The following is an 11,743-nucleotide window of genomic DNA, read 5'->3' as shown; positions in this document are numbered from 1 at the left end:
AGAAAAAAAAACTCTCTACTCACATCATAAGGAATACTCCCACGTAGATTTCTCCGCAGGGGATAATCCACCTGCTTAGACTCAATCTGGTATCTTGTTATACGCTTGCGCATTCACAATTACTATGCAATCACTTAGTCTATCTTAGTCTATCAAATCAATCCGGAATGACTTCAAATTTTGCACATAAGTCATAAATGACATAACGAAGCTATTCAAATTTTCAGAATAATATTTCGATCCCGGTATCAAAAAGTCAACCCCCCGGTCAAACTTTCAAAAATTAAATTTTCGGCATTTCAAGCCTAATTCAACTACGGACTTCCAAATAATTTTCCGAACACGCTCCTAAGTCCGAAATCACCAGATGGAGCTATTGGATTCATCAAAATTAAATTGCGAAGTCGTTTACTCATAAGTCAATATCCGGTCAACTATTTCAACTTAAGCTTCCAACATGAAAATTCATCCTTCCAAGCTAACTCCAAAATATCTTAAAACCAGAACCGACAATTCACATAAGTCATAATACCTCGTAGGAAGTTATTCAAGACTTCAAATAGTTGAAAGGAGCGTAAATGCTCAAAACGACTGGTCGGGTCGTTACAATATCACATATGCAGTTCACATGCTAATAATAAAACCATCATATTTTCCCCAGCACTTCGTGCCCACGTTTCATATCTCAACTGCATGGACAATTCACGTGCCAATATCATCATTATTTACTCACGGCACCTCGTGCCCACATTTCTTTTCATAATCTGCCTGCCAATAGCCACAGACTCCCAATTTCAACATAAATCAGACTATTATCATTTTACCAACAACAAGACAAATTGTATAAGGTAGAAAAATAAACACAAGTTAAATCACAACATCATATAAAAATGACAAATGCAACCACTCCACATCATCACATATCATCCCTGACAATAGGCACCCTTATCTCTCCTATAGCCACCCTTATCACTCCTATAATAGCCTCCCTAATCCCTCTGCCCTGACAATATCAATAGCCACCCGTATCCCTCCTATAGCCACCCTTATCTCTACTATAGCCACCTTTATTACTCCGCTCAGACAATATCCCAACACACATAACAACAGTGAAATGCCACCCTTATACCCACATAATATCAACAGTGGAATGTCACCCTTATATCCTAAAAAAACTAACTCAACAATTTATACAGAATATTATCACGGTAACATAACAAAAATCAATTCATAACACAATTTTTCCAATGGCCACAACCAATTCCAAAGGTATAACAAATCAATTAATTTCACAACAAATAGCCGAAGGCTCCACACACTGTGTATAACACCTAAAAAAAAAATCAACCGAGATAGAAATTATTCAGCATAGGGCAACGCCTTCATTAATCCAAATTCTCAATAATTATCTAAACACCTCTTCTTAAGCTCATTTAAATAATTATATGCAGAGAAAAAATACATAATGAAATTAAATTCCAAGAAATATCAAACCATCAAACTCACGGAATTCACATAAATATACAAGTAACATTCACATCAAATCGTCATATAAAAACAAATTCAATAAATGCGAATTGAGGTATGGAAAATAGATGATTAAATATATGTCAACAATTATCCAATTTACTACACAATATGCCCAAGACTTTAACTCAGCAAATTTTTCACATATAAGTCCGAGTACATACTCGTCACCTCGCGTACACGGCTTTTAACATTTCACAAATGGCACATAAGACTCGATGCCTAAGGGGTAACTCCCCCACTCAATGTTAGGCAAGATACTTACCTTTTTGAAGTTATGCTGATTTTCCAAAATCGCCTCCTTGCTTGAATTGACCTCCAGACAGCTCAAATCTATCCAAATTAATTGTACAACTTCATTAAAATTCATCGAAAATAATTCCGGATAATAATACGCTGACTTAAAATTTTATTCCAAAAAATCAACAAAAGTTAACGCGGGGCTCGCCTCTCGGAACCCGACATAATTTTCATGAAATCCGAATACCCATTACGATACGAGTTCAAATTTCGATAACAACTCGACCTCCAAATCTTATATTTTTGTTTTTGGAAGATTTTGCAAAAATCTTGATTTCTTCCATTTAAATACGAATAAAATGATGAATATAACCATTGATTCATGAAATATAATCACTTCAGGATATATAACACTTATCCCAACCAAGCTTGTGAAAACTCCCTCCATAACAGCCCAAATCTGAGCTCCAAAAATTCCAAAACTAAAATGGCAAAAATGACCAAGTTCAATCCTTATGTTTCTGCCCAGTTTCGCACCTGCGGAGGGCTTCCATGCTTTTGCGTGCTCTCTTTTGCGAGAAAAATCATGCTTCTGCGAAAGTTTACTGCCCAATCGGCCCTCGCATTTGCGAGAATCGCAAGTGCGAGGCAGTGTCCGCTTCTGCGCGCATCGCCGCTTCTACAGTTGCCTTTGCGCTTCTGCGCTTGTGCTTCTACGCACCAGTTTCCGCTTCTGTGGCCTTCTCATATCCTCCTCTTTAGTCGCTTCAGCGAGAATCATCTCGCTTCTGCGATGGTCGCACCTGCGCCCATAATTCCACAGGTGCGATTCCAACATCTGCTACCATTTTCCAGCAGTTTCCTTCAAGTCCAATTTGCGCCGTTAACCTTTAGAATCCACCGGAGGCCCTCGGGTCCTTAACCAAATATACCAACATGTCCCAAAATACAATACAAACTTAGTTGAGTCTTCAAACCACGCCAAACAATGCCGAAATTACGAATCGCGTATGAATCGAATTATGAGTTTTCAAGTCTTTCAACTTCTATATTTTGCACCGAAACGTATCAAATAAATCCGGAATGACTTCAAATTTTACACACAAGTCATAAATGATGTAATGGGGCTATTCCAATTTCTGGAATTGAAATCCAACCTCGTTATCCAAAATTCAACCTTCGGTCGAACTTTCCAAAAATCTTCTATTTTCCAACTTTCGCCAAAATGTGTTGAATTGTCCTACGGACTTCCAAATCCAAATCCAAACATACGCCTAAGTCCGAAATCACCATACGAAACTATTGACATCATCAAAATTCCATTCTGGGTTCTTTTACTCAAAAGTTAACTCTCTGGTCAACTCTTTCAATTTAATCTTCTAAATAAAAATTATTCTTTTAATTTAATTCCGAAACTTTTGAAAATCAAACTCGACCACACCCGCGGGTCATAATGCATATTACGAAGCTGATCGAGACCTTAAGTCACTGAACGGGGTGTTAATTGTTAAAACAACAAGTCGGGTCATTACATTCTTCCCCTTTTAAACATACGTTCGTCCTCGAACGTGCCAAGAATCTTTCTGATGACATTAAATTACTGAGTGCATTATTTCACACATACTCACGGGTGATTCTACATCACCGTAAATTTAACAGGGGTCCGAAAATATCACCTCAGTGGAGATTATTTCTTTTATTCACACTTATAAGCCTTTAGGTCAATTCTTTAACACTCTTAATAAATTTTGAATTCCTGACATCAATATACGGTATTAGTCTCAATCAGATGTAGCAATTTGTGCCTACGCACACATCATACATATGTCCATGACCAAATCTCTGGTCATAATAGCTGTTTATAATTAATTTTAACAGCATCTTCAATTGATCTCATATTCACCAAAATCTCATTTCAACTTTTCGTAACACTGACAGCAACACGCGAGGCATGAATACCTCATAATTATTTACCCGAATTAACGAGTCACATTTAACACCGCCTGGGCACCTACCTTATAGGTTAAAACACAATGTTTACAGCATGAATATGGCTAAATATATACAGAAAAATATACAAGAATTATCAAATAAGCCAAACAGGCACGACTCCCTATTTATACTATAGTATAAATTTAATTTCACAAAGGGAGAATTTAAACTCATAAAAAATTTCACCACAAGGACCTCGTCCTTATATTACTTCCACTGCGTCTTGTAGCTCGTTTAAATATTTCACATCATATATAAAAAAGAAATGCAAGGATCTCGTCCTCAACTCTGAGTCACAAGTATTTTGCACATTGTGCCAACTAAAATTTTTCAATTTCATTCTTTCTTCTTTTCAATAAATGTCGTAACCAATTTAATCCACACATAATGAACCCTCATCTCGGTAGGGCACATAATTAATAAAAATTGAATTCAATTATTCCGAAATAACATCGAAACCCACTGTGTGATTAATAAAAGTCACATTTGGACTTATAGCCCTCAATGGTGTACACAAATAAAAATGATAGACATGGGCTAACATCATCAACCCACCCAATAGGGATAAACATGTAAGTAGGTCACAAAATTACGAAGCTCACCCATAAGCAGATCGTAATAGGAGGACTCACCTCAATATTCCGAACCGAATCAAATTAAAGAAAAATACCCTTTTTTTATAATAAATCAGGATCATACCTATAACGACACTCTCTGGTGTACTGGCCTCCGCCATACCATAGCAAATATATCAACAGGCAGGGTCTCCCCCTCTAGGGCGCCATCTACCTGTCTGTCCTCCACCTCTAACTAGCTGTGTACGTGGAGTAGTAACTACATTGGGGCCCATAGCCTGAGTGTTCTGATGAAATCCACCTCTCTTAAGTCTGGGACAATCTCTCATGATATGCCTAGTATAATCACACTCATAACAACCCCTCAGAGGTCGTGGCTGCTCGTACTGAGTCTGTGCCGGATAACTGGAATAATCACTGTAAGAATCTCGTGTCGGTGGTGCACTATAAGAACTTATTGGAGCACCCCGAGTAATTAGATGTGCGGACTGAGCTGGTCGACTGCTCGAGACTCCGCCATAATGGGTCATAGCTGAAGAGTAAAATTCATTGAATCCTCTAGAGCTTCGAGACCTTTTGGTCTCCTTAGACTCTTTTTCCTCACTTAGAACACCCTCAATCCTCCTCGCAATCTCCACTACTTGTTGAAATGGAGTATCAATTTACAACTATCGAGCCATGCATATTTTAAGATCATAATCAAACCCCTCAATGAATCTGTGAACTCACTCTCTAACTGTAGGAACTAAGATAGGTACATGACGAGATAATTCACTGAACCTAATAGCATATTCTGACACTGTCATAGTGCCCTAACGCAACTGTAATGACCCGACCAGTCGTTTTGAGCTCTAGAGTTTTGTTCAGTGGTTTGAGTCCATGAGAAACTTCACTTCAGGTATTATGACTTGTACGCATGGTCGGAATTGAAATTTCGGAAGTTCAGAGCTGATTTGAAAAGAAAATTCTCATTTCGGAAGCTTTAAGTTAAAAGAATTGACTAAGATTGGATTTTTGAGTAAACGATCTCGGAATCGGGATTTTAAGGTTCTAACAGGTTCGTATGATTAATTCGGACTTGGGAGTATGTCCATATTGGGTTTTGGATGACCCGGGAGCGTTTCGGCGCCTATTATGGAAGTTGGCATTTTGGAAAAATTTCATAAATTTGGGTTGAAGTGCATTTCAATGTTATCAATGTATGTGTGGGATTTCGAGTCTGGGAATAGCTCCGTATGGTGATTCTGGTATTGGGAGCGCATCTGGAAGCGGATTTGGAGGTCCGTAGGTCATTTTGGATTCATTTGGCTAAAGCAAGAAATTTGAAGGCTTTTGAGAAGTTTGACCGTAAGTGGACTTTTTGGTATCGGGATCTAAATATGATTCCGAAAGTTGGAGTAGGTCCGAAATGCCAAATGTGACTTGTGTGATAAATTTGAGGTCAATCGGACGTGATTTGATAGGTCACGGCATCAATTGTAGAAGTTTGGAATTTCAAAGTTCATTAAGTTCGAATTAGAGGGTGATTTATGATTTCGATGTTGTTTGATATGACTTGAGGCCTCAAGCAGGTCTGTGTTATGTTATTGGACTGGTTGGTGTGATTGGACTTGAGGCCTCAAGCAGGACGGGTGAGTTTCTGAGTAGCTTCGCAGTGTTTTGTTAAGAAGTTGGATTGATGGTTCTGGTGTGATCGCATTTGCGATGTAATGGTCGCAAAAGCAAACATCGCAATTGCGAGGAGGAGTCCACATTTGCGAAGGGTGGGAATTTTCTAAGGGGTTCGTATTTGCGAATAATTTATAGCTTTTGCGGACCTATCCCCTTCGCATTTGCAAAGATCTTTGTCGCAATTGCGACCTGGGTAGGGACAGCTTGGCTTCGCATTTGCGATGCATTTTTCGCAAATGCGACCATCTCATTTGCGAGCCAGATGTCACAAATGCGTTATCTGTAACTGGAGCCAAGGGCTTTTATTCCGAGTTAGCATATTTCCCTCATTTCCGACTTGGACTTAGGTGATTTGTGAGAGCATTTTGAGAGGGAGTTCCATCACCATCAAGAGGTAAGTGATTTCTTCTAGTTGTGAGTTAAATGCAAGGTTTATATATTGATTTAGACATGAAAATTTGTAGAAATTTGGGATTTCTAAGAAAAACCTAGAAGTTGGTATTCTTAGATTTTGATCACAAATTTGGGCATGAAATTGAGAATAAATTATATATTTGAATTCGTGAGGCTATGGGTAATGGTTATCTTCGAAAATTTTCGAAATCCGGGCATGTGGGCCCGAGGGTGATTTTATCAATTTTTCGAACGGAGTTGGAAATGTTTATAAAATGATTAATTCAGAGTATTAGAGTATATTTTGATTCGGTTGCATCATATTTGACTAGTTTTGGAGCGACGAGCATTAGTTGAAATTGTCGGAGCGGCCTTGGAGCCGGTTATGGAATGGCGGAGCAAGGTAAGTCTCCTTTCTAACCTTGTAAGAGGGAATTTATCCCATAAGTGAAATAAATCACTGTGTGCTCCTATTTGTGGGGGCTATGTACGCACGGTGTGACGAGAGTCCATGCGTAGCTACTATTATGCCTAAGTTCGGGTAGTCTAGGACCCAAAATCATGCTTTACTTGTAATATTTGAAATTTGTTGTCAATTTAAAATGCTTAAAACATATCAAACTATGTTAATAAATTTTTAAAAGACTAGACATCATTTTCTTGACTTTTAAAAGAGAAATTTGCCTTTTTCCTTGGATAATTGCCCCTTGATGAATTCTTGATTGATTATTTGAATGTGTTATCTTTTGTGGAATGGACCTCGGTAGATTAAATAGATGCATCTATGGTTTGCGCCATTCAACCCTTTGAAAGTGCACAATTTAAATAATTATTGGATCGGGCCGTACGACCTCGGCATGACTTACAGATGCTTGTATTGCTTGCCTTGAAATTTATAAATAACGATATTTCCTCCCTGGTCTGAGATAAACTGATAATTTGATATGGCCTCATTGACCGGAGATATAATCGTTAAATAGTGGGAGATAAAGTTTTGAGATTCCTTAATTATGAAAGAACTATTTAATTACTTCAGAATAATGGGCTTGCAACCGTATTAATTAATCCATGTATAATTTAATGATATTATTCCATTTATTTATAGCCCATAGTAAATGTCGAAGTCGACCCCTCGTCACTACTTCTTCAGGGTTAGGCGGGACACTTACTGGGTACGCGTTGATTTACGTACTCATACTACACTTGCTGCACATTTTTGTGCATGTACATATATGTTTAGCGGCCTTGTGGGCGCAGAAGCGCGATTATGGCGGGGACTTAGGGGAGCTGTATTCTGTACGACGCTCCGCATCCAGTAGAGTCTCCTTCAGAGTATTGTACTTTCCTTCCTGTCCAAATTTGTATTCCGGACAGTTACTGTATTTTATTTTAAATTCCTAGAAAAGGCTCATGCACTTGTGACGCCGGGTTCTGAGATGATTATGGGATGTTCAGTATTGAAATTGGAAAACATTGTTATTTATTCTGTAAATACATCTTTTACTTGATAAATTGAAGTGAACTACCAATTTAGAAAATGTTAAAATAAGAATTTAATTGACTATTTAGTGTTGTCTTGCCTAACAATGGTGTCCGGCACCATCACGACCTTTAATAGATATTGGGTCGTGACAACATGGTATGAGAGCACTAGGTTCACTTAGGTATCACGAGTCATGAGCAAGTCTAGTAAAGTCTTTCGGATCGGTACGTAGACGTCTGTACTTATATTTGAGAGGCTATAGGGCTGTTAGAAGTACTTCCCTTCTTGATTCCTCATCGTGCAATTTGATTCCTTTGAAGCTTTTTCCTTCATTTCCTTCCCAATCATTCTTATGTAAAGTGAAGCGCTTGCTATCAATCGAGAATTGAGGAATTTTAATGGTACTAGAGATGTGGTGCGGGATGTTTCTCCCTGCGTAGTCGATTGGGCTATTGTCAACGCCATGTGGAAGGATATTCTGTCATTTTAGCTCAGTAGTTATACTTCTGAGAGCTTTGAGTCTATGCACAGGTTGCTATAATACTCATGAGTTGTTATCGCACAGTATTGATGTGATGGTAGGATGCTTGCCTATGTATTAGTGTAGTGAATGACTTGAAAGAAGATTTACTTTGTGCATGATTCAGAGACTTAGTATTTTACTTCCGACGGAGGAAAGGCAATCGAACCAAGAATGTCCAGATTTGGATTGATGGAGTAACGAGGCTTGGTATTTTTGAGCGTAGTAGAGTTCTCAAATTGTGATGTGGTGTCATCGTCCTTGTTGAACGCGTTAAGGTTCGCCGATGTTATGGCCTTCTTTAATTTTCTTTTGGGGCAGGGTACTGTGAAATGGTGCTGGAGATGCGTTTGTCATAAATAACAGAGTGTAGTGGTTTCAGAATCGGATTGGTACTTCTAGTATTGATGGCTCGAGAAAGAGGACTTTCTAAGAGGTTTAAAGTTAGTAGCGATCTGTTGGTTCAAGTTCTCCATGGGTAGATTTTTATTAAAGGCAACAACTGGGCAGCGAAGAATGAGGAAAGGCATGTGGGAGGTCCCTTGCAGTGGATAAACTTATAGAAGGCCAAGTGTGAGAAACAGGAGTCAGGTAGTTACTTAAAGGAGTGAGTTTGACCAAAGTGGGAGAGTGGCAGAGTAGCACGTGGGTTCTGTTATAGGATAGCTACACATACTGAGGAAAGTTTAGAGTGATTTGGGAATTGTGGTGGACGGTGATTGGGTCTATGGACTTAATTTGAGATATTGGCTATTATATGGCGGGAGATTGGATACGACAGAAAAGATTTGCTTGATATGAAGAATGTTACAACATGACTTTGGATTGGAATGTATTGTTGCACCTTTAGTTGACATCCATGAGGAGTGAACGGACTGGCGGAGCTGGTGAATGAGCCCTGACTCAGGATGGTCTGCTGATTTCGTAGTAATTATACCAGTGCAGTGAAGTTGGAATATGTCGGCATGAAATTTCCACAGGTGGGTTATCTCCTGTGAGCAGGTTAGCGGTCACGTGGTGTTGACGAAGCTTCTGCAAAGCATTCTACTGGCTACCCGGTAAGAGATTTAATATGTAAATATGGCTAGTGGTTCAGAGTGTTTATTAAAGGTTAATGGAAGGATTTCGAGGAATTTGGCGGGTTGATTGTGCTAGATCACGTCAATAAAGGAATAATCTTGGTGGGTTTCAGGTTTATGCAATAGTAGCTTCAAGCTAAGTGAGAGAGTTCCACCGCCTACCGTTGGATTGCATGGTCGTCTATTTGTAAGATTTCTGGTTATCGTCATATTGATGGGTTATTACGACTAAGGAAAGATAACATCAGTAGTAATTTGAGCAAGCGATTTGAGGAATGTGTTCTATAGTTGGCCTTACCGATTCATGCTCAGGCTTTGGGAAGACTCAGGAATTTTTGCTTCGTGTAGAGGCGAGTTACAAGGAAGATGATTTGTCTAGGTGCTTCTTTGAAAGGGTGCTCATGTGCTAGCAGAACCTTGGAGTTGATTATATTCAGGACCAAGTTAGAGTGGGTGACTCCCAATAACGGTCCTAGTAAATTCAAAAGTTAAGATGTGGTGTCTAAGGATTTTGAGTCCATAGTATGGTTTAATATCGAGCTTTTACAACGGATTATGATAAAAGTGACTTGGAGTGTTCTATGTTATCTTTGGTATGCGGTGTAGCAATGGAAGAATGGGAGAAAATAACTTCGGAATCGTAAAGGAAATATTAGAATGGGTGTACCAGTTGAAGATGCAAATGTGCGCACAAGGAGGGTGTGAGATGGTTCGTGGGTTTTGGGGACAATGTGGTCTCGTGAGATGGGGTCATTCAGGATGAGTGCAAATTGAGTTAGTTATATTGATAAGGGAGTTGTTGTTAGTTCTAAGGAATATCCAGAGTAAACTAGGAGAAGTCGGGTTTGGTTAGCAATGGTTGAATCGACATAATGATGGCAATGATTAGATCCTTCAGCGTGTTGGGTTATTCATGTGATTTATGACGGTACGTGTGAGGTTTGACGGTTTCCATAACTGATCTTATTCGGAGGCTTTCGTGTATAATAGCTTGTTATGTGCAGATGGATCCCGAAAGGGTTATGGTGGTTTAGACCACTACTTGAGATTGGTATTTCTAAAGATATGAGGATTCAGTCGCGTGTTGAGATGGTTCTCTTGGATTGAGTTAAGTAAAAGGGTTCTATGTGGTGAAGTGTTACCATATTAGTTGTTCGGAGGTTAAGATGAAATTCTTGTACTCTTGTGCATTGGCAGGATTAAGTGCAGTGATCGGCATGGAATTCGGAAGTTGAGGATCAAGGTTGTAGTTTAGTGTCGACAAGAATGTCAAGAGCTCGGATGAGCAGGAAAGGATTTAGATAGTTAGAGTAAGATGTTATTGTCTTTGGCGCCACCTGAGATCGGTACTTAGTGTGAAGAGGCTTGGCATACAGTATGTGGATCTTGAATTTGCTTTACATCGATTGGTGTGGCCGGTAGTATGAATGTACAGACTTGTTACCTGGTGCGGAAGGTCATGGGAGCATATCCCACGGGAAAATTGTATAAGTGTGACATGTAGTCACTTGGTTGATTGAAAAATGGAAACCAAGTATGAAGATTTTAGTAATATCGCGAATTTTGAATTTATGCCTGGAGGGTGCTCGGTTCATTTGGTTCTGGACTGTGGAAGTTTGTTCCGGTTATAATGGTTATTCTTATGTGTTATGGGAAAAAAGGGGGTATTATGGATCCCTGAAAGGTTATTAGCCTAGTACGGTGAGATCAGAATCGGCTTGAGGTCTGTGGATAGATTTAAATATGAATATGGGCTCTATGTTAGGCCAGATGAGTTCATTTCAGCATAGCGCTCCCTTATGGAGGAGTATTCGGATGTTGGACGTCATTTTGTCGACGGCTATTTCATGTAATACTATATTATCCCGTGTGAGTTGTGAAACAGCTTGTTAATTTCATGTGTGTTGAGGTTCCGCGTAGCGATGGTGTTATGTTAGCAGGATAGCTCTCGAGATTCAGATCATATATCTCACCTTAGTTGTGCTTGAGTTTTGTAGCATATGGCGCTGTCGGTCCTCCCCATAGATGGTATTATGCACTTAGCGTGCTTGTGTCCGATATTCGCATATTTTGTAGTAATGAGAATTCTAGCTCGGTAAGTATATCCTTATATAGATTTTATTTTCAGATAGGGTTGCGCGCCGCAATAGTTTGAAATTGAGTACAGTCCCCCATATTCTATTTTATGTGTTTTGTGTCCCATTTTCTGAGGAAGGTTCATAACACTTTTCGGTTGTCTAATTAGTTACGCGGGTTGAGTAAT

The sequence above is a fragment of the Nicotiana tomentosiformis genome, chromosome 12, assembly GCF_000390325.3.
Source record: "Nicotiana tomentosiformis chromosome 12, ASM39032v3, whole genome shotgun sequence".
NCBI classification, from domain to species: domain Eukaryota; kingdom Viridiplantae; phylum Streptophyta; class Magnoliopsida; order Solanales; family Solanaceae; genus Nicotiana; species Nicotiana tomentosiformis.
This window is presented reverse-complemented; position numbering follows the sequence as displayed.